The 23,657-nt window shown below is 46.9% G+C and overlaps 1 protein-coding gene across 2 annotated transcripts in view; it reads left to right on the top strand.

Moving 5' to 3' along the window:
- Positions 1–17,757: 17,757 nt before the first annotated feature.
- The window catches only part of LOC101116334 (large ribosomal subunit protein eL8-like), a 119,114-nt gene continuing 113,214 nt past the window's right edge, over positions 17,758–23,657 (top strand). For both annotated transcript variants that reach the window (XR_009596050.1, XM_060397446.1), the window contains exon 1: positions 17,758–18,031. The gene's annotated coding sequence lies outside the window, so the exon portion shown is untranslated. The remainder of the gene's footprint in view (positions 18,032–23,657) is intronic.

Below are 23,657 nucleotides of genomic sequence, written 5' to 3'. Positions count from 1 at the left end.
CATTATATGCATAGATTATACCACTTTATACAAGGGACTTGAGCCTTCATGGATTTTGATATCCATGGGGCATCCTGGAACCAAGGACACTGAGGGACAACTATGTAGGTCCTCAAACTTTGCTCTTTTGTTTCAAAACTGTTTTATCTACTTTTATAGATCTTTTTCACTTCTATATAAATTTTAGAATCAGTTTGTCTATTTATATATTTTTAAAAGCAGCTGGAATATTTACTGAGAGTGCAATCAATTCTGTGGATCAGTTTGGAAAGAACCAATATGAAAACAATATCTTCCATTGCAGGAACATAATATTTTGCTCCATTTAGGTCTCCTTCATTTCTCTCCGAAACACTGTGTAATTTTCATTTTTCAGGTGTTGTGCCTATTTTGTTAAGTTTGTCCCTAAGTATTTCATGGTTTTTGATGCTCCTCTAAGTGGTACTAATTATACCACTAGATGCTAGTTTAATAAATACTTTAATGTGACTTTCTACTAAAATTATCCTTTTTTTAAGTTATTAATGAAAGCACTGTGCAAAGGGTGAATGCTCTCTGGAAGAACTTGTTAAACTACTGGAAGAATTTCATGAAAAAATGTGTATAGTTTTGAAATACTGCCTAAGAAACAGTTCTTTTCTTAAGAACAAAGGCTCAGACAGAAGCTAGCTAAGATCATGGAGGACCAGCAAGGTAATTTAGTCAAATTAGAGATCCAAATTCAGTTAGTCTGACTTTGGAAAGAGGAATTCAGGGATTTTGAACCATGGTCCACAAACCTGGAGGAAGAGGGAAGAAAGAAGTTCTTCCTTTAAGCAACTTGGACTTCCCTGGGCAGTTTCTCTGAATCACTGTACATTCTGATTAGCAATCATGAGATGGATAGCCTCCCTCTGAATTCCCTCTCATTACCAGTTAACTCGGACTGGGTTATTGATGGACGACAGTGTACCTCTCTGTATAGGGAAAACAGTTCTAATGACATGGGATCATTTGGAATATGACTGCTTCCTGTGGAACCGATACTTCCTGCCACAGTGCTATTGTTCCACAATTTGCAACTGTTTCTAATGCAAATGCTTCAGTTCATCATTCAAATAGAGATGCCCCTAAGTCAGTCATTACCCAGCAGTTAACAGAAGAACCAACAAGTAATTTTTTGAAAGAACCATCAGAAAGAGACTGTACCTTAGGGTTTGGGGACTTTTGATAGGAGGGGCACTTCAGAAAGTTTTGCAGGAGGCTCAGTGGTAAATAATCCGCCTGCCAGTGGAGGATACAAAGGAGATGCGGGTTCGATCCCTGGGTTGGAAAGATCCCCTGGAGTAGGGCATGGCAACCCACTCCAGTAGTCTTGCCTAAAAAATCCCATGGACAGAGGAGCCTGGCGGGCTGCAGTCCATGGGGTCACAGAGTCAGACACAACTGAGCAACTGAATATGCACATATTGCAGAAAAGGAGAAGGAGGAGAACTCTAGCATTCATGCACTATGGATAAAGTTCAGAATATAACTCAGTTAGGGAAAAGAGCAAAGAAAGACCAGTTGGAGAACTGAAAGCATAGTGCCTCCTCCCCACTTGCAGAGCCCAGGTAGTTGACTAACAGCCACTTCCTTTTAGCTGGACCTGTGGGGCTGGCTGTGTCTACCAGTTAAAGAAACAGAGGAATATTCATGTAGATTGTGCAAAGATTCCTCTGCACCAGCATGTGTGCCCTCTTTGGTGAACAGCTTCTCTGTTCCTTTAGTCAGGCAAGCCAGACATGGATACTCATCCTGGACGCCCATGTCCTGGTCCTTCTCCACACCACGTCACTCTCTGATTTTATTTCCTAAATGTCTCAAGAATCTCATCATGTTCATCCATTCAGGCTGTCATCACCCTGGACCAAGCTTGCAGCATCCTCTCTCCTGCTCTCTTGCAATGTCCTGTTTCTGATCTCTCCGCATGCTCCAGCCTGCCTCGAACTCATTTGCCTCACGGCAGCCAGGGTGATGGCTGGAAAATGCCAATCTAATTCCTCTTTATGCTGCTTTCAACCACTCAGTATTTTCCTTTCCTCTTGGAGTGAAGACTGAAATCTCCAACACTGCCTACCTCGCCACCTCGCCAGCCTCTTGTCACTTTCTATGTTTCAGCTGACTCATTTTTTTTTCCTTTAACTCATTATTTCTTTAGCTGCTCATTTTGAAATAATTTCAGACATGCAAAACATTGCAAAAATAGGGCAAAGATTTTTCATATGTGCTTCACTCAGCTTCCCTAAATGTGAACAACTTACATAACCAGAGTATAATTATTAAAACCAGGAAATTAACATTCATGTGTTGACTGAATAAAATACACAACCTAAAAGTTGAGAATTATGTTTTATTAGGTGGACTTATGGAGGACTTAAGTGTGGGATACAGCCTCTCAGATACTCTGAAGGACGGCTCCAGGGAGACAAGGGAGGAGTCAGGGTATATAGGAAGTTTTGCTGCAAAAACCAGGTAATTGAACATCAAAATAGTACTGCTGATTAAAGAAAAACAGACATCTTAAATGAATGAAGTTAGTGCTTTTCTATGTATGGGAAGATACAAGAGGCTGAGCTTATGGAAGTGATTCCTTTCATCTGAGTCTTAACTATCTGGGGCAGTATCCCCTTTCTCTCCATCCTGAGTGACCTCAGGGTACCCCATTGAGGGAGGCTGCAGTGGCTGCTGGCTCGGTGGCTGTGACATCCTTTCTTTACTGATACAGCAAGAGACACTTTTGTCCGCAACAGGCAAAGCTACTAACTAATCTACAGACCTTACTTGAATTTCAACAGTAGGTTCAGGATTGGGTGATCACTGCTCATTGCCTAGGGGCACCACGTCTTCTTGGTCTCCAGTCTGAAGCTATTCCTCATTCTTCCTTTATGGTTCATGACCTTGACAATCTTGAAGAACACAGCCCAGTTATCTGGTAGCCTGAGTCTTAAACCCAGGTTACACATAATTTGGCAAGAATATCACAGAAGAGATGTTGTGTCCCTTCTCAGCGTATTGCATCAGGAGGTACATGATATTCATGTCTCATCATGGTGATGTTGAGTACTTGGTTATGATGGTGTCTGCATCATAAAGTTACTCTTTACTGGAGGGATGGGGAGAAGAGAGATATTGAATCTATATGAGATTTCTCATCATAGTTTTATCTGCCAGTTTTATCACCGATTGATGATTCATGCATGTAGTAATTATTACTGTTGTGTTCTTCAAATGGTGATTTTCTGTGTCCATTATCCCTGTTATGCCCAGAGTCCAAGTCCCCAAAACTGAGAGAATAAGACGTCCACAGCAATGCAAAGCATAAAGGGGTTTATTACCAGCTCGAGCCAGGACCCATGTTTCATTCAGCACAGTGGAATCTGACAAAGGACCCGAGCTCTGAATCACATATGCTTTTATACAGACGGTTCTTTGTTTCTGTAACAGCATAGCTGATTGGTTAAACCGTAGGCGCAAGGGACTTTTAAACCTCGCATCCCTATCCGGATTGGCTCAGGTCTGGCGCGAGCAGGGTGCTACGGGGATTTTTTCTGATTGGTTGAGCTACACTGCCTGAGGGAATTCCCAGAGCCTCAGCTTTTCTCAGGCCTAGCCCGCCCCTTAGAGCCTGTCCTGGCTTCAGTTTGGTCCTAACAATCCCTTTTACATTTATTAACTGGAATCCTATTGTAAAAAATATATTTTCTTCTCATTTACTTATTTATTAACTTGTTGATTATCACTAGCCTGGTGGATATTTGTTTTATTCTATGATATAATCTATTGCTGTCATTATATATCTCGTTGTTCAAATGGTCCCAGATTTGAGACTTGCCCTTTTCAATGCCCAAAAAGTAGCAAGGATCCATCTGGCACTAGACCTACGGACATGCTTCTCTCTCAGCCTGGAATAATCTTCTAAGCTTCCCTTGCCACCCCTGTTTCATCCCCAACTTCTTTGCATAGTAAATCCCTTTAAATAAAGCCTTGAGATTTCAGCTCCAATGTCGCATCTTCAGGGAAGTCTTTCTTGAGCCTCCTAAAATTGGGTAAGGCTCCTATTATAAGCTTTCACAACACTATTTACTTCTTCACAACACTTAACATATTTCAAAGTCAAACCATTCCTGAGTGAACATTTCTAAGGGCAGGGACTGTATTTGTTCCAGCTTAACATATTAATAAGTATTTGGGAAATTATTCAGGTTGAATTAATGAATAAATGAACCTAATACCAGAAAATAAATGGATTGAGGTCTTGCAGAAATACCATAGTGGATGATTCATTTTTACTCTTAAGAGGTTCCCCCCAGCACATCTCACAGGTTCAGGTAATCTATGATGGACAGGCAGATTGACACAATGGAGACTCATTTACAAAATTAACCATTGAAGTCTGACTCAGTCATTTGGATGGAACTAAAAATTATTTTCTGAATTGTCTCAATTCCATGTAGGTTGTCTTATTTTGTCCTTTGTTTTTTGCAATGGTAAACATACATTTGTACCCTATCTCTGACATGTTATAACTCCGTAGTGTTTTATAAAGAATTACCTAAACTTTTGACACTGAATCGTGGGGAGAAATATGTAGCTGCGAGTAAAGAATTCTGCAAAATCCATTGTTCTTTGAACCCTGGTTGTCTGTAATAAGTTTTCATCATTCAAAGCCCTTAGAATCAATTCCACACCCTGTTCAAATCAAATTCTCACTGACCGATTTCACTTTCAATTTGGAATTTGGAATGCCAAGCTTTTCTGATATTTGAAGACAGAAAGCAGGGGCTCTAAGAGCAGATCTTTGATTAGACAGTTTGAGAATGATATTCCTGGGTAGCATTCTGGTTTATTTTCACAAACTAGTTGCTTAGATTCTCAGGTGGATGTGAAGATTCTAGAGAACATTCTCCTAATAGAGAAGAACAACTGAGTATGTCTGTAACCCAGCCTGAGGGCTGTACCTGATCTTGGGATTTTTAATCATCCAAGTTTACCCTGTTTAAGAAAGGATTATAAGGGATATTACTAAGAAAAAGATCAATTTCTCTGAGAGAATTCCTGAGATAAGAAAGGTCTCCCTTTAATTTCTCTCCATATGCTTAATTTGGAATGTTACTTATTCATAAACGACCACATGTGTCAGGAATTATGAAGGATTTGAGATTTACACTACTGGCAAGCTAGAAAGTTAGCCTGCCACAGTCTCATAAGTGCTGCCAGGAGACATGAGACTCCTGGGTCAGCGACAGACTGCCTGTTTTACCCATAGCAATAGCAGTAACTGGCATATCAGAATTTTTTGCATCGAAGTTATCAATTCCCATAAATGATGATAGCTACACATGCAGTACATTGCATTACAGGAGAGGAACCCTATATTTAAGGAGCCCAACTCTTTTATAATGGCATTAAGCATGGCTGCTTTGCTGTGGAGGAAGACGTTTTCTTTGTTATGCTGGAAAGGAAGTATAATTGCCTTTGCTCAGAGAAAGACACTATCTCTACTTTTCAAGGGGGTAGGCAAAGTTGCTCTTTGCTCTGGGGGAGGCATTATCTCTACTCCAAACTGTTTGCTACACAAATGTCCTTGACAAGGTATTTGGAACAAAAAGTGCTCAGTACATTGATCACAAGATGTGCAGAAGCTCAAGAGAACCACGGAGAATTTTATTCCAGGGGCCTATTTTTCCCTTTCTCCTCTTACTGAAGTCCCAGTATTCATGAGACCTGGGTATACACCTGAGGGTTCCTGATCTTTCTGAAGACTCCTATTCACAGGCACTGGCATTCACTCATTCTCTACGGCACATTTTTCTGTTGGGTAGATGGGCAACCCACAGATAGATACATCCTTAGACAAGTGCCAGTTGGTACAAATGCCTAGGAGTGAAGACATCTTGGGGGCTTGGGTAGATCAGAGATCCCACCACCCCTGATTCTTCCTATCCTTTGAAGTTAGCGATACTGTGTTATCACATGCCTGGAAGGCAGGAAACACTCAGTAAACGTAAGCTATTATGTAATGAATAGTAGAAACACACCAGGCTTTGGCTTGACTAACAGATTCTCTCCAAGTATTGAACTGTGTGTGTGTGTTTTTTTTTTTTTTTTCTTTATCTTGCCACTTGCCCTTTGCAGGGGCCTGAAGGCTCTGCTCCTCTGCCCTGTCCTCACTCCAGGATAAGGTTGATGGGACAGCCATTGTCTGGACCACTCCTGGTTCTGGGGGCAGCAGAAAAGAACTGCCTGGAGAAACTAGAGCAGGCAGTAACACGCTCTGGCCCAGAGGACACACACACACACTTCAGTTCACAGCTCACTGGCCAGATCTGGTGTCACAGGCGGTCAAGAAGGTCAATGATGTCGTGTGCCAGAAGGCGGAGAGACAGCATACTGAGAGAAAGCATAATAATTACCATAGCTTTATTATTTAAAATTATAATAAATACATACCCTATGGCAGAGGACACCATAACCATCTGCTCAGTAGCCTTCCCATCCCTTTTTTTGGTTTTGTTCAGGTCTCTCCCCTCCCCCCTTAGTCATGGGGCCTCAAGGGGAATGTGACTGATGCCCTCCACACCAGGGTGGCCTGACTGGTCAAGGGGGGCTCTGCCTCTCTTGCTGGTGACTGATTTAGGAAAGAGCACATATAATTGGGGCCAATGGCATACAAACTAAGGCTTCGAGTATCTGAGGGTGCAGGGGAAATTCATTTCTCCGTCTTCTTCAAGAGCTTCCAGGAGTGACTTTTGCTTTCTTCTCATGGATACTGTCAAGCACAGACATGAGGTCTGCAAACAGCTGCAGCATCTTGTTGCCCCCAGCCTGAGGATGAAGCATGCAAAAAGAGCCCACAGGGAAACAGATTTAAAGCCCCCAAATTGAGCGAATCCTAAAACACTCCGCAAATCGCATAATGGAGTGTCGTTCTTTACGCTAACAGGAAAAGAACTGCCTATTACTTTTAGCTGAAAGCAGCCTAACCAATACTCTCTAACTATTAACTAGAGAAATTAAGGGTGGTGGTGGGTAGGGGAGGGGTGGAGTCTGGATAACTGGCACCGTGGATGGGTGGGGTGGCAAAACCCAGTAGCAGCAGCAATCAGAGGGTGAGCATGATGCCTAAGGTCCACCACCCAGCCTGGCCATGACTCCCCAAAACCCAGCCATGGGCCCTGGCAAAACAGGCAGGTCCCTGGCCAGCTCTGCAGCTGTCGCCTTAATCTCTTAGGAAGATCTATTACACTGTCTGGAAGAAAACACTATTCTTAAGACCAGTGATTAACCCCAGATTTTGATCTTCGGCACAGATTTCCTGCTGGTTCTCTTTGAGCCCCCTTGAGAGATGTGCCTCTGGGATTTAACTGCAATTTCCAGGACTGGGTCATAAGACAGTCGTGTCACTTGACCGTGAGCCCTCTGGTAGTGCCTGCTGAGCACAACAGACTGTGTCCAAGCCTGGTAGGCAAGGCCCTATGATCTCCATCAGGTCGGGTGACCCCCTTGCATGGATCCGTTGCACTTTCTGTCCCGGCTGAGCAAGCCTCTTGGCTTGCATCTTCTGGAGTTGGGTTTCTTTAAGCCTTTTCTTACATCATCTTCTCCAAAGCAGATCAGGTTAGAGTCCGGGACACATCTCAGATTTACATCTTCACCAGGAAAGGGCTCTGCAGGCCTCTGACTGCGTGGCTAGTCTTTTATTTCCTGTGTTGTTCTAGTTCAAGGCGAAGGGGAGGATTACTTATTTTTCATCTTGTCATATGAAATAAAGCCCTGGTTTAGAGTTCGGCAAGATTTGATGAGCAGCATTAAAGGCCTGTTTTTAATAAACTGGGGGGAGGGGGGTGATTAAAAAAGAATGTCTGTTCTCTGCAGTGGCTCTGTGATACAACAAAGGCATGAAGATCCCAACTCCTGGAAGGAAGGAGTCTTATCTTCATCACCATCAACATGAGGCTGTTTCCTGCCTCACCAGGAATATAACTGGAGGGAAAGGGCTTAAATTAAGGTATATGGGCTCAGGGTGAGTTTGAATTTATAAGGAGTTCAAGATCAAAGCATCACAGATGGGTGTTGGGGAGTGGTAGGTCCATTGCTATTGGGCAAGCATCAGTGTGGGAAGTAGACGAGCCCAGGGTACGCTGTGAAGCAATCAGCTCTCCTCAGCCCAGGGAAAGCAGGACCCATTGCTAGACCCATGATATAGGAGGTGGGATGGTATTTTCAAGGCTACCTAGGTGGTTTTGTGCTGGTAGAAGAATGAAGCTAACAATTCATGTGTGATACTCTTGAAATGCTGATAGAATGTCTCCTTGGGGTATTCTTTCTTTCTTTCTTCACCAAGTAATTTCTATGCATCTGTCATGACTTAACCCCTTGTGGGTCCCCCCTCTGGCAGCTCTCTCTCTTTATGTCTTGGGTCTCTGCTTGGATCCAAGCACCAAGGCACCATTCCTGAGCTTAGCCCCTCGTGTGTCTACAAGTCAGAGGTTGTAGAGATTAGCTTTGAGAGGCACACTGAGGGTCTCAGCAGATGACAGGGGACAGAGTATCATCTAAACAACCCTAGGGATCTTGGGTGTTACTCCAGAAAGGAAACCCAGGGCAAAGTAAATTTCCTTCCAGTCAGGGCAGTAGAATCAGCCGTCAAGGGGTACCATCTATTGGGAAAGGCGATATATAAATATAAAATTCGAGGGACTTTCCTGGTGGTCTAGTGGTTAATAATCCACCTGCCAGTGCAGGGGACACAGGTTTGAACCCTGGTCTGGGAAGATTCCACATGCCATGGGGTAACTAACTAAGGCTGTGTACTGCACTTACTGAGCCTGTGCTCCACAACAAGAGAAGCCACTGAAATGAGGAGCCCACACCTGCAACTAGAGAGTAGCCCTGGCTTGCCACAACTAGAGAAAACCCTCGCACAGCAATGAAGACTCAGCGCTTTTAAATTAAAAAAAATTAAGCATCTTCAGACTTTACCTGTTGGTGATGACAAATAGTAACTGTTTCCTTTGTTACCGCAAGTACAAAGATGCTGGCCTATTGATTTCTCCTGAGAGTCCAGCACAGGGCCTGAGGAGCTGAAAAATTTGTTGCAACAAACAAGTGAAATGCTTGAGATGATGCCTAGATGGGGCCATCCTAGCATCCAGACTACTGACAACACTGACAAGGTCCAAATTGGTTCTCGAGCAAAGAAGTGATGAACTACGAGAATGATGGGTGGAGTTTCCATGTATAATAACTAAGAACCGTAACTAAAACTGTGTAACTGCATCGCTTAGTCGTGTCCGACTCTTTGCAACCCCATGGACTGTAGCCTACTAGGCTCCTCCATCCATGGGATTTTCCAGGCAAGAGGGCTGGAATGGATTGCCATTTCCTTCTCCAGGGGATCTTCCCGACCCAGGAATCAAACCCAGGTCTCCCGCATTGCAGGCAGACGCTTTACCATCTGAGCCACCAGGGAAGCCAATGCTGCTGCTGCTAAGTCGCTTCAGTCGTGTCTGACTCTGTGCGACCCCATAGACGGCAGCCCACCAGGCTCCCCTGTCCCTGAGACTCTCCAGGCAAGAACATTGGAGTGGGTTGCCATTTCCTTCCCCAATGCATGAAAGTGAAAAGTGAAAGCGAAGTCGCTCAGTCGTGTCTGACCCTCAGCGACCCCATGGACTGCAGCCCACCAGGCTCCTCTGTCCATGGGATTTTCCAGGCAAGAGTACTGGAGTGGGGTGCCATTGCCTTCTCCAAGGGAAGCCAATAGTCACTGTTTATTAACAGCTTACCATGTTGGAGGGATTATCCTAAATTTTATTTTTCTCATTTAAATTTCTGGGTCACATAATATGTAAATTAAAAAAAAACCAAGGTATAGTTCATTTACAATAGTATGTTAGTTTCAGGTGTGCAGCAAAGTGATTCAGTTATATTTTTTTCAGATTATTTTCCATTATAGGTTATTTGAAGTTGTTGAATATAGTTCCCTATTGCTTATCTACTTTATGTACAGTAGTTTGCCTCTATAATCCCATATTCCTAATTTATCCCCCCTCCTTCCCGTTTGATAACCATATGGTTGTTTTCTATGTCTGTGAGTCTGTTTCTATTTTGTATATAGATTCATTTGTATTTTTTTTTTTAGATTTTACATATAAATGATTTCATATAGTATTTGTCTCTGTCTGACTTACTTCACTCAGGATGATAATCTCTTGGTCCATCCATGCTGCTGCCCATGTCACCATTTCATTCTTTCATGGGCTTCCCAGGTGGTTCAGTGGTAAAGAATCTGCCTGCCAACGCAGGAGACACAACAGACGTGGGTTCAATCCCTAGGTCAGGGAGATCCCTTGGAGTAGGAAATGGCAACCCCCTCCAGTGTTCTTGCCTGGAAAACTCCACGAACAGAGGAGCCTGACAGGCTATAGTCCATGGGGCCGCAAAGAGCTGGACATGACTGAGTGGCTGACAACACATATATACATCTTCTGTATCCATTTATCTGTTGATGCACTCTTATGTCGCTTCCATAGCTTGACAATTGTCAATAGTGCTACTATGAACACTGGGTGTATGTACATTTTCAAATGAGAGATTTTGTCTTTTCTGAATATATACCCAGGAGTGGGATTGCAGGATCATATGGTAACTTTATGTTTAGTGTTTTAAGGAACCTCCCTTCTGTTCGCCATAACGGCTGTACCAACTTACATTCCTACCAACAGGGTAAGGAGGGTTCCCTTTTCTCCACACCCTCTCCAGCATTTGTTGCTTTTAGACATTTTGATGATAGCCATTCTGACCAGTGTGAGGTGATTACTTAATGTGGTTTTGATTTGCATTTCTCTGATAACTAGTGATGCTGAGCATCTTTTGTGTGCCTGTTGGTTATCTATACATCTTCCTTGGAGAGATGTCTATTTAGGTCTTCTGCCTATGTTTTTATTGGGCTATTTAGTTTTTTTTTTTATATTGAGTTGTGTAAGCTGTTTATATATTTTGGATATTAACCCCTTGTCAATCACACTGTCTAAATTTTTTATAAAAGCCTTCAGAAAGGAGTATTCTTGTTACACACAACTTATAGCTAAGGAAACTGAGGAACAGAGAGGTTAAAAGTAATTCAAAGGTAACACAGCTTTGAATCCAAGCAGGTTGGCTCTGCAACTCTCAGAGGATGGAGAAGCAGGTAAATACAGTGATGAACTAGAAAATGGACTATTTTGAAGGAAATTAGCAACTTCTGTTAAACTAGTTCTGCCCCATCTATATTTTCAGTTTTTATTGGTAATTTTACTCACCAATAACTAAACAACATTTTATTCTAGTTACCAATGCTCCTATTGGCACCCAAACCACCACTAATTTTCAAGAAATTAAAGAAGGGTTTATTACTTATAAAATTACACAGAATAAGGAGTGGAGGGTGATATATGGACAAAGAATCTTCTCTGTGTTTAGGGGAAAAGTTCAACTGACACCCATCTAGTTAGTTTAGATGGTTGAGACTTGGCCAGTGTTATAAATAATATCAAAGAATATTTCAGTCCCCAGGAATTTTTTGAAACCACATTTTTTTCCAACCCACCCTGGTGTGTATGTGTGTGTGTGTTTTAAAAAGCTGAAAGAATAATCTGGAACCCATTTTAACGTTTTCTTAAAACTCATGCTTGCTACAGTCTGATTTCTTTCAGATTTTGTCCATCTTTCAAATCTAAAATATAATTCTAGAATATTTGTGGCCAACTGTATTTCTATTGAGAAGCAAGAGCATAGAGATTGTTCTCTAGAATTTCTTTTTCATTATAATTTTGGCTATCTCTGGTCCAGTCTATTTGTTTCTCTTTTTAAAAATCTTATCTCACTACCATATGATTTCACTCATATATGGAATATAAAGAACAAAACAAAATAAGTAGACAAATCCAACAAAAACAAACGTAGATACAGACAACAGAGAGGAAGGGGTAAGAGGGATCAGCTGTATGATGACTGATGGAAACAATTTTTGGTGGTGAGCATGCTGCGATTCATGGGGTCGCAAAGAGTCGGACACGACTGAGCGACTGAACTGAACTGAACTGAAGTGAACTGAGCATGCAGCAGGGTAGATCAAAACAGAAACAGAATGTTGTGCACACAAAACATACAAGGTTATTAACTAAGGTTACCTCAATCAGAAATCTAAAAAAATGTTTAAGGATAACAACCTTCCCCAAATCTTGTCTACATCCTGCTGGCCCAAGTATTTATTCTTTTCATCTGTTCAGATCAGCATGACTTAAGCAATGAAAAAGCATAGTAGCAATAATGTGTATTCTTTATTTACACAGCAACCTTCTTTTACAGATTCTAAACTTTAGGGAGTGAGAACACTGTCTTCTAAATGTTTGTGGTCTGGATCTAGGTTCCTCAGTAAAAGGCATTTAATATGGATGGAAATATTTGGCAGAACTCTCAAGGTTATAGTTTTATCAGGGCCACTTGTTACTTCTCCTTGTTACATAATCCTATCGCATTTTGGCCCTTCTCTCCATGGACTTTCCAGACGAATCAGCTACCAGAGATGAGAAAAATTCGACTTTTCATCTGAATTCATTGCTTTGAGCACTTACATCTCCCACTCTAACCCAGGGAAAGTGGTATTTTTATTTCAGCAAAGGTTAACTTCATAACATTTGATCTTGGAACATTTGTGATGAAAATCAGGTTAAGAAATCCCATGTCACAGCACCTCCTGCTCATGTCTGGAAACCTCGGAGCCAGGTCTGGCCACAACCCAGGCCTCTCTCCTCTGCTCCGAGTCACTGATCTCATTTCTCAAGACTCCTTGACAGACTCCAGCCAAGAGAACTTCCCACACACATCTCCACACACAGACCAGTCAATCAAAGCACTAATGTGGCACCTACTGTGTGCAGAAAGAGCCTTATGTTTTACTCTCCACTGGCCAATTGCTGGATTAAAATCCTGGCTCAGAATTCCCTTCCAGAAAATGTCCTTTGCTTAATGACTGCCCTTTCCATTGTCTCTATAAATATGTGTCCTCCAGTGAGCCCAACTCCAGCCCTGCTAAGATAATTAGCATTTAACTAGGACCTACAGGGATGACACAACAACCCTGTACACACACACACCCCTCACAATTATAGTTAACAAAAATTTCATGAAAACAATACTAACTCATACTAGACAGGATACACTCAAGTATTTTTAAATTCGAATTCTGTCTCATTTTTTAAAATTTCGCATCTTTATGCACAAAACTGATTTCGAGACCAGCAGCTTGAAAATCCCTGAGGTACCCTGGGTATTTAGCATAGAAGTTAATTAGAGATTCTAGAGAATGAACCTATAATTCAAGCAGGAAGTTCACAAATATTGTCAGAGAAAGTGAAGCTTTCTCCAAATAAAATACTTGCTAACAGATGCCTAGTTTGACTAAATCCTCTGAATTTCTAAGAATTAATTCATTCCTGAAGGCAAACTTATTTTTGAGCATCCAGTCCAGTCTAGACTTGAGCGTACAAAAATGGATAGATAGGGTTCTTGTCACCCAGAACCTCATGGTTTAACAGCGGATGCAGAAGACCCAGGACTTTTGGTCAGTGTCCTGAGTTCTATAATGCGCCCTGAGGTGCTCCCTAATTCAGAAAGGGGGGGTGCACTTCCTAGACCTGGTAACTCTCTAGCGGAGGCTAAAAGAGGAGTGACATGTCTCCATAGACTGAGAGAGTCATAGGGGCTTGTGTTTTCTAGAGTACGGGCCCTCTAGAGTCTGCAGGCATTGTGAGCGTGTGGTTCCTATGACTCCAGTGAAGGCCACTCACAGGGAGATGGTCAGAGATGAGCCTTCAGAAGGAAGTGAACAAAGATGCTTGAATTTTCTCCTGAAACCTAAAGGTAACCCAGTGACAGGATAAAGAGGTTTCTGGTTTTGAAAGATTCCTAAAGGAGAAGTGTGGATGATGCTGACCAAGAAGCAGGCTGGGGCAGCAGGTCTAGTTAGGGGGTAAGTGCAGAAACCCAGAGGAGAGAGTGTAAAAAGGACCCTACTGGACGGATAGTGGTGGGAATGGAAAAGCAGGGAGCCCTCTGTAAGGCATTAAGGACACAGTGGCCAGTGGCTTAAAGCAGGTCCCGTCTTGGATGGGCATCTGTGCTAGCCACTTGGCAGGAGGATGTAGGTGGGGAGACAGTTTTGGGAAAGGAGTTCAGTGCTGGATATGCCCAGTTTGGAGTGCCTAGACTGATTTTAATAGCCACTTGAGTACGGAGGTTAGGGAGCAGTCTAGCCTGGTGTTAGATGAAGCCACAGGCAAAGATCAAACCAGCAGAAGACTGGAAATAAGGCTCAGAGAAGGCCCCAGATTCAAGGTTATTACTGATTTGCTAGAGATCAGCTGGGTCTGGTGAACCTGGGATCCGCACAAGCTGCCTTGTCTTTGCTTCTCCAGCTTTTCCTAGCTTAAATGCTGCCAGAGAGCTGGAGAAGTGGAGTCTTTATTGTATTTATCCAACACAGTCCCTCCTTCAGGAGACTTCCAGAGATGGCACAGGTGCCAGGCAGAGGGCACAGCTCCAACAAAGGCAGAATGAAGAAGGTAAGGATGATTCTCTACTCAGTCATTGCTAACTGCTGCTAAGTCACTTCAGTCGTGTCCGACTCTGTGTGACCCCATAGATGGCAGCCCACCAGGCTCCCCCATCCCTGGGATTCTCCAGGCAAGAACACTGGAGTGGGTTGCCATTTCCTTCTCCAATGCATGGAAGTGAAAAGTGAACGGGAAGTCACTGAGTCTTGTCCAACTCTTTGCGACCCCATGGACCACAGCCTACCAGGCTCCTCTGTCCATGGGATTTTCCAGGCAAGAGTACTGGAGTGGGGTGCCATTGCCTTCTCAGACTCAGTCATTAACAAACTGTAAAGGGCTGGTTCTGAAATGTCTGGTGGGCTGCTGCTGCTGCTAATTCGCTTCAGTCGTGTCCGACTCTGTGTGACCACATAGACGGCAGCCCATCAGGCTCCTCCATCCCTGGGATTCTCCAGGCAAGAACACTGGAGTGGGTTGCCATGTCCTTCTCCAACGCATGAAAGTGAAGAGTGAAAGTGAAGTCGCTCAGTCGTGTCCAACTCTTAGTGACCCCATGGACTGCAGCCTATCAGGCTCCTCCACCCATGGGATTTTCCAGGCAAGAATAGTAGTGGGCAGGGGGTTCCAAATCGCTCATAGATTCTTCTATATCCCTCTGACACACTGGACTGTTGTACTGATTGTGTTTCTGAGGACTCTGAGCTAAGAGGGCTATTTCATGATTGGGTCTTAAGACCTTCCAGCTTTGAATTACTGCACTTGAGTTCACATACAGATCAGCTCCAGAGGAGGGCAGAGGGATGAGGAGGGAGGTGGGGAGGCTGAAGCTCAAGCTCTGTTCTAGGGTGTTAGGGGCAGTGAAGCTCACTGTTGTTATGGACTGAGTTGTATTCCCCCGCCCCTTGCCAAATTCATCTGCTGAAGTGCTAACTCCCAGCATTTCAGCCTGTGACTGTGTTTGGAGGCAGGGTCTATAAAGAGGTAACTTACTTAAAATGAGGTCTCATGGGTGGGCTGTCATCTACTATGACTGGTGTCTTTAAAAGAGGAGATCAGGACACAGACACAGATAGAAAAAAGACCATGCCAAGCACAGGAGGACCGCTACCCTCAAACCGAGTAGAGAGTCCTCAGGAGAAACCAATCCTCCTGACACCTGATCTTGGATTTCCAGCCTCCAGATCTGTGAAAAGATTAGTTTCTGTGGCCCAGGCCGCATGGCCTGTGGTAGTTACTAGGCAGCCCTAGAAAACTATCAATAACACACTCACCTTTCACTCTTTTGATGGGGGCTGCTGTGCATAACTTGGTGTTGTGGTGTTCCTCCTACTCAAGAAGAAAAGAGTCTAACACTCACAGGAACAGCAGCAGGGGCTGGATGGAAATCACATGCCAGCGCGAGCTAGTGAAACAGACGAATAGCAAGTGTGGATTTCACAAATCTAAATTTACCTACTGCTTTGCAGATTACCAACTACTCCACGAACTTTATTAACTCGTTTAATCTTCGCAACTGCCTCAGCATCACCTGGGAACTTGTTAGAAACGCCAAGTTCTCCTCCCTGGCAGATGTAAAGCATCCGAAAGTGGGGCGGGGCTTCGCGACAAGTGTTTCAACAAATCTCAGGTGGAGGTGGGCGGAGGATTCTGATCAGCGAAAGTTAAGTATGAGAACCACTTGGGGGGGCGGGGGAGCGGAGACAGGAAAGGTCTTCCGTCTAGACCCGCAGGTCGGAGGGTGACGTGATTTTCACAGTTGTGACTGGAGGGGCCAGGATGGTCTCTTTGACAACGGGCCCGGAGCGCCTGTGACTACAAAGTTCGCACACCTTGCTGGGTTTTATCCCTGGATCGACTGGACCCTCGGAGCTCCAGTTCCGGGTCTCTAAGGTCGGTGGCGCCCCTCCGGCCTCAGAGCGGCCGCAGGTCTGGAGCCCCAGGAGCAAGGCGAGCCCTGGGGCCCGGAGCCGCCGGACGCGTGCGCGCGCGTTCCCCAGCAGGCGCGGGCGCGCGCCTAGGGGGTGGGTCGCCCGGGCCCCGCTGGCCTGGCGCGCGGTCCGAGCCACTCAGAGCGCCCGGCGGCCGACACCCGGGGGCCCTACAATTAATACCCGGCGCCCGCCCGCCGCTCCGGGACTCGCGCGCCCGCTCTCTGGGAAGGAGGCGCTAGCTGGGCCCTGACCCTCCTCGCAACTCGTCTGCTCTGGCAGCTGTGGCGACGGAGCTCCGGACAGACCCTCTTGAGCCCCTCGCCGAGAGCCAGCTCGCGCAAGGACCAGTGTTCCACGCCCCCGCCACCCTCATCGCCGCGGGGAGTTCTGCGCCGCCGGCCGGCAGGCAGGTGGGCGAGCGCGCCGGCTAGGTAAGTGCGGGAAGTCCGGGCGCGCGGGTGAACCCGCGGGGCTGGGGACGCGGACCCTCGCGCGTGGGTGTACTCTCGGCTCCTCTTGGCCCCCCTCTAAAGTTGTACCCGGTATCTGGGCTAGGGGGAGACGGATAGGCTCACCTGCTGGAAGTGTGTTTACTTGGGCGAAAGAGCGAGTCATTGGCCAGCCACTCCCCCCTGGCTGGGGAGCGACACGCCGGCCGACCTTGGGCTCCCCCGGGACTGCGACTGTCCCTGAAGCTGCCCCAAGCGTCTTCCGAGTCCTAGGACCCGGGGGTGTGATAAAGCCACTACCCTCTCCTCCGGCCCTTTCAATTCGGGCAGAAGAGGGCTACTGAGAATCAAGACCCAAACTTTGTTTGACACAGTAAAACTGACTTTCCAGGGCTTTTTAAAACTCGTCTTGCTCACGCGGTTAATGGTGGGTTCCTGAGGACGCCTCCGGGGAGCAGGGCTGGACCGGCCGGCCCGCGAGTGGGGCGCGCAGTGGCCCCGGGGCACAGGGACAGCCCTGGTCTTCTTGGGCCGGGGTCGGGCCCAGCTTGCGCATAACGGCCCAGGACAGTGCCGGCGCGCTGGCCCCTACGCTCGTGGGTGGCCGCGGTGGGAGGCGCGGGAGTCCCTGCGCTCGGCCGGGCTCCATGTTCCCGACCCGCTCCAGCCCGGGGAAGCTCTGGCCGGTGGCCCGGCAGAGGGCGCCCGCTCCCGATCGCCGCGCCGGCCGGAGGAGGGAGGGCACTCGAGTGAGGCTCCAGGTGAGGAGCTGTGAATCATCCCGGGAGGGGGACCCGGTCCTCTGGGAAAGCAGGCAGGGAGTGGCCGCGGCGCTGTCGAGAGTCCGGGCTGCCCAGCGGCTGTCGGGCCAGGAGCGGCAGCTGTGCCCCGGGAGGTCTGGGGTAGGCTCGGAAAGAAGGTGAGGAGCGTCCCTCCGCACGGTGGCCGAGGGCAGGGATCAGCTGCACAGAGCTTCGGCGGGCAGACAGAAGGACGCTCCGCGGCGCGCCCTCCCCCGGGGGCAGGAGGTGAGGTTAGTTGGACTTGGGCTTGGGGCGGTCCTGCTGGCGGAGGCTGATCTCCGGACCGCCGCGATGGGGCGCTCCCGGGGGCGGGGGCCCGCGGGGTCCCGGAGCAACAACAAAGGCGCGGCGCGGCCGCCGCTCCCACCCACTTCCGTCCCCGGCGCGCCCGGGCGCGCGCCGCCCCGCGGCACCGGCCGGCTCAGGCTTCCCCTCCGCGGAGTTTCGGGAAGTTAGCGGGGCGGCCCGTTAGGCGGGGAGGAGGGGCGGGGAAGGGGCGGCCCGGGGAGGGGCAAGCGTGTGCCCAGAGCTGCGACACTGCCGGCCTCCCAGTTTCACCGCCTGGGCGGAGGGCGAGGCAGCAGCGGCCCCCGGGCGCCTTCCTCGGGGTCCCTGGGTCGCGCCCCAGCGGTGGGAAGTGCCGGCGCCGCGCGCCCTGCCAGCCCGCCGGGCCACGCCCCTCCGCGCGGGCTCCCGGAAGGGAGGGGTTTAGTCCCGGGGTGACAGCGGCCGCCCCCCGGTACCCTGAGGGGAGCTCCAGAAGGCGGTAATTGCATTACTGTGAGGGAGCGACCCGGCGGCTCCAGTTCAGGCCGCAATCTGGGTCAGGTGCGGGGTTAAGCGCTTCTGGCGTCCGCATTACAGCTCCTGTGCAGTCCTGACGGTTTGTTGTAATTGGAAGTTCCGCCGGGGGGAGAGGACGGCGGGGAGAAAGAGGAGAGCTCCTGTCCTCCCCCGAGGTTGTGGTCACTGCGTGCAAACCGCAGACTTAGGCACAAGCCTGTCCTTGGGATGGCTGGGGCAGCATCTCCCTTGTGCGACAGACGTTTCCCGAGAGCAGGACGCCAGAGGAGGTGCTGCCCAGGAGAAACCCGGGGCGCTCCGCTCTGGTGTGAAACCGTATCCCGCCGTAATCTATGGATAGATTTCAAGTTTTCTTATCTGCCGCCACTCCCTGCTGAAGTAGGGAAAGGCCTTCTGAGACTCTTATGTCCACTTAGGAAGGATCGTCACCATTCACTTTAAGCCTCCCGCAGAAAGATGACTTCTACCGTTAAGTTGGGGAAACGGGCTCAAAGAGGTTTCCAGCACCGAGAGTCTGTCCCGCTCGCTCCAAAGGGTACCGTTCGTTTGCTAGTCCCAGTTCCTATCCCAAAGGCTGCCCCTCCAGAGGCGTTGTGGATTGGTGACTGCAGAGTCAGTGGTACAAGCTCTAAGCCTGGATTCCGTTTGATGGTGTTAGTTATTTGGATTAGATTGACTTCACCTGTGGCTGACTTTTGCGCGGCTCAGGGCCTCCCCTAAACCAAGTTTTTTTAGGCCACCGAGAGCAACTTGCAGGATCTCAGTTCCCCAACCAGGGATTTAACCCAGGCCCATGGGTTCTGGCAGTGAAAGCCAGAACCCTAACCATTAGGCTACCAGGGACGCCCCCCGCCCTCCCCCCCAACTCTTAGTTTAAAGCTTAAGGTATATGAAGACAACTAAACTGCTTAGAGTCATCTGACAGCACCAAAGAGAGGCAGAAACAGCTGCGGTTTGCCTCTACAGGCATCTCATTAGGCAGGTGGGCCTAGGCTCAGGAGTTCTATCTAGGAAGCTCGCAGCTCTGTTGGCCTTCCTGCAGGAAGAGGGCTGCATTTCCTACCCCATCTAAGCTCTGACATTGTTGCCACGTGTGTTTAAAATGAAGTCTGCCTTGGAAATGCACCAACCTTCATTAATTAAAGTCATAACTGGTAGGTTATGACTTTAAGATTCCTGTTAGGCATCTGAGATCATCACATCTTTAAGCCTTATTGAACTCCAGTTTATGATATGAGAAGGTGGTGTTGTCTTGAGTATACTGAAAGTGTGTTGTCTCAGAGAAAAATGTTGTTTGAAACCCTGGAATGACATTCCTGACTCAGAATATCCTAGAGCACTGCCAGTTGTGCAGACCGCGAGGCATGATGATTAAGGGCCGGCTACCTCTGCTGCCTCCACCGTCTATAGGTGTGTAATGCTGGGGCTTCCCAGGTGGCACAAGGGTGGAAAATCCACCTGCCAAGCAGGAGACATGGGTTTGATCCCTGGGTTTGGAAAATCTCCTGGAGAAGGAAATAGCAACCCACTCCAGTATTCTTGGCTGGGAAATCCCATGAGCAGAGGAGCCTCGAGGGTCACAGTCTAAAGAGTTCGGCACTACTTAGCAACTAAACAATACCACAATCATAGCATTGCCTGGTTTCAAGCTGCAAGGGTTAAATGTGATCATTCATATAAGGCACTTGGTAGCACAGATCCTAGCACATAGTAGCTGCTCAACAAGTGTTAACTAATAATGAGGAGGTTTGAGAACAGACTTCCCTGGTGGCTCAGATGGTAAAGCGTCTGTCTACAATGCGGGAGACCTGGGTTCGAGCCCTGGGTTGGGAAGATCACCTGGAGAAGGAAATGGCAATCCACTCAAGTACTATTGCCTGGAAAATCCCATGGACAGAGGAGCCTGGTAGGGGGTTGCAAAGAGTCGGACATGACTGAGCGATTTCACTTCACTTCTTGAGAACAGAATCTTCTCTTCCCTTATGTGGAGAGGTGCAATAGTTGAGAGTTAACTTGATCTTCTTCATTCATACAGCAAGGTAATGCACTTAGCTATTCTTGTCAGCAAGTGCTATGTGTGTGTCTGTGTTGGGGGTGGGGGTGGTAATGATGGAAAACTTTGTCTAGTCGCCCAAGGAATTTACAAGGAGCTCTGGAACCGCCCAGTTTCCTCCTCGTGTTACCGCTGTGTAATTTTGTGGCCAACCTTCAAGCTATTCCTCTTTCTTTTTAAATTCAAAGCCAGTGTCCCGTGGCCAAGAGGACAGGACTTTAAAAGAAAAAAAAGCCCTCAAAACCACCAAACAAGCTGGAGAAAAGGAAGCAGGTCTTCTCTTTGTGCCTTCACTAGCCATTGGCAACGCTAAAGAAAATTTCTATGTCTGTGAAAATTGTGCTGGCCTGATCCTGGCAAGTGGGAAAATAGAATGCTTTCTGGGATATACTTGGAAAACAGAACATTTTCTGGAGTCTGTTTAAAGATGAGCCACAAAATTGATCAGGGAGAGAGGAGAGTTTTAAACATTTTAAAACTGTTTGCTCAAATATGGTCAACTGGTATGATGCCCAAAGTGCCAAACTAACATTTGGAAGGTGGCAGAGACGGATCTGGTTACATACAGTTAAGCTACACAATGAGTGAACATCCAGAATAACTATTTCATATGTTAAAAAAAAACCCCAGAACTTGGAAGATTTTCGATTTAGCCAATGCAAGTGGAGAAATAGTTATTTTTAAGTGTATTATGTCAAGTTGTTGATGAAAGCCTCCTGAACATTGCTGCTTTCTAGTTCTTGATTTTTGTGTTTATCTTTTAAATAATCATCCTGGGTGAAGGACTGGTGACTGTATAACATCATTAAATGCCACCCAATGGTGAAAGTTGTTACCAAGAAGGGCATGGAGTGGAGTCCAGGGTGAGATTGCCCTTGAAAGCCATACATAGATTTTTCCATTTGGGTGTGAATGAGCTGCGTGTCTATAACCAGGGAACGGCGTGCAAAGGGTTAGCAGCGAGGTTTCTCCCCTTTTGTGCATCTCGCTTCATTTGTAGCTACTTGTTGAGTTTCCAGGGCGGAAGAAAGAAGCAGCTGCGGGGCATGCGCCAGACCTGCGCTGGGCTGTCGCTTCCATTGTGGGGAAGATGAACAGGCAGCCTTATTTTGGATCACATAGCAGCTTGTTCAAAAGCATCTTGCATTCCCCAGCTGCTCCACAACTTCTTCGTGTATGGGAGAGAACTTGCCAGCTGCTGGGCAACTGTGCTTACATTTGCTTCTTTTGTGCAGAAACCCAGGAAGGTAAAAATCCATAGACGCCTTTGTTAAACTGTAGCCATTGTAAAGAGTCTTGTTTGTTTCTGTTATGTCAATGTTATTCCAGATAGAGGGTCTCAGGGGAGAAAAGGAAATGTCAGAATTAACATTCCCCCCTCCCCATACCTTTTTTTTTTTTTTGAGGATGACCACCATGTATGTAGATTTTCCCTCCTGAAAACCTTGGCTGCTTTTGTATTTCGGTGACTAACAAAGAAACCTGTCTCATGATAAAACTAAGTGGTTTTCTTTTTTTAAGTTGCAATATTTATCAGGATTAATCATATATATTCTTCTGTTGCATGAAATGTATAAAAGTTACAATGTATGTCCTGACTGTGCGCTTTTGTTTTCTGAAGATTTAGGGTATTTTGCATTTGTTAGAGCGAGTCTGTGCTTTGCCCACACCCCTTATCTTATCCTGGAGAAAACTGGAGTTTCCAAGAAGTTGTTACTTACCCAAGATGACTTAGCTGTTTGGTTTACTTCAGTGCATCTTAGGTTGACTGTTTACATGCAAGCAGGCCTGGAGAACCTGAAGATGAAAAAGGGCTTGGGCCTAGCTGTGGGTGGACTCCCAGGTCAAACAACAGACAGAAACAAGTACGATGTGAGGGCTGTAATAGAGGCAGCATTTGCATGTGTGTGTGAAGGTGCCTCTTCAGAGAGCTTTCTGTGTAATCCCATTGGTGTTGTCACCATGTCTGCTCAAATAAAGCTGAGGAGGAGGGTGTGGGGCCAGGAAGATGGGAGAGGCTTGATAAGGTTGCTCAAATGTTGTGTTCATATCCTAACAAGAGAAGGCTTTGCATGTGCCTGTAGACACACCTGTCTCTGCTGCAGCCCCCCAGTTCCCTGACCGCTGCCCAGCACTCAAAACCATATGCTGTGCTTAGTCGCTCAGTTGTGTCTGACTCTTTGCAATCCTGTGGACTGTAGCCCACCAGGCTCCTCTGTCCCTAGGGATTCTCCAGGCAAGGATACTGGAGTGGGTTGCCATGCCCTCCTCCAGGGGATCTTCCCAACCCAGGGATCGAACCCAGGTCCCCGGCATTGCAGAAAGATTCTTTACTGTCTGAGCCACCAGGGAAGCCCAAGAATACTGGAGTGGGTAGCCTATCCCTTCTCCAGGAGATCTTCCCGACCCAGGAATCGCACCAGGGTCGCCTGCATTGCAGGCAGGCAGATTCTTTACCAACTGAGCTACCAAGGAAGCCCACTCAAAAGCCTCTTGCCTCCTAATTCCTGCGAATGGAGGTGAACAAATGACCTCTAGCAGTTACAAGCATAAATCCAGTGCTTTATAGGAACTGAGTCAGGCCCTTTGTTCTAGGAGAGGTTATAAAATAAACTCTGGTCACTTGTGTGTGTGTGCTAAGTCAACCTCAGTCATCTCTAATTCTGTGACCCTGTGGACCGTAGCCCACCAGGCTCCTATGTCCATGGGATTCTCCAGGCAAGAATACTAGAGTGGGTTGCCATGCCCTCCTCATGAATAAAACCTTCTGATTCTGATGCTCATCTTTGTGCCGGCACCCACTGTAGCTTCAGCTCTCCCAGTGACCCAATAATTGCCAAGTTAGACCCACAGTTCTAAGCCCTTTACTCTCCTTCAGGGCTCCATTGACATACCACACATATTCTCCTTTGCACAGGAATCTTAGATTTTTGACAGCATCTCAGCTTTCAGTTGTTTTTGCTGCCATTTCATTTTAAGATCCTCAAGAACTGTGTTTG

Source organism: Ovis aries, chromosome 13 (assembly GCF_016772045.2).
Source record: "Ovis aries strain OAR_USU_Benz2616 breed Rambouillet chromosome 13, ARS-UI_Ramb_v3.0, whole genome shotgun sequence".
Classification (NCBI taxonomy): Eukaryota; Metazoa; Chordata; class Mammalia; order Artiodactyla; family Bovidae; genus Ovis; species Ovis aries.
This window is presented reverse-complemented; position numbering and strand designations above follow the sequence as displayed.